At 39.6% G+C, this 275-nt stretch overlaps 1 protein-coding gene across 1 annotated transcript in view; it reads right to left on the bottom strand.

Annotated features, from left to right (window-relative positions):
- LOC119586240 (N-alpha-acetyltransferase 25, NatB auxiliary subunit-like) overlaps window positions 1-275 on the bottom strand; it is a 20,710-nt gene that overhangs the window by 1,509 nt on the left and 18,926 nt on the right. The gene's annotated exons all lie outside the window — the stretch shown is intronic.

The raw sequence follows: 275 nt of genomic DNA on the forward strand, positions 1-275 counted from the left end.
CTAACAGGCAAGCAGGTACATGGAGACAGGGAAATGTTATAGCAATTGTTGAAAATGTTTTGTTGCTGGGGAAGTGGGTCATGAATCTATCAAAGTACTTTATAAAGGTTGCAGCCAAAAAGGTTTGAGAACTCCTGCCTTAACCAAGAGGCAGATTTATATTCACACTAAATAGTAGCCAGTGCCCTCAGGCAGCTTCTGATACGGAGAATCAGTAGTTGATATTTAGAAATGCTCCAAGTGTTAAGCAACAATCATGAATATGAACCCTACTT

Source organism: Penaeus monodon, chromosome 21 (genome assembly GCF_015228065.2).
Source record: "Penaeus monodon isolate SGIC_2016 chromosome 21, NSTDA_Pmon_1, whole genome shotgun sequence".
Taxonomy (NCBI): domain Eukaryota; kingdom Metazoa; phylum Arthropoda; class Malacostraca; order Decapoda; family Penaeidae; genus Penaeus; species Penaeus monodon.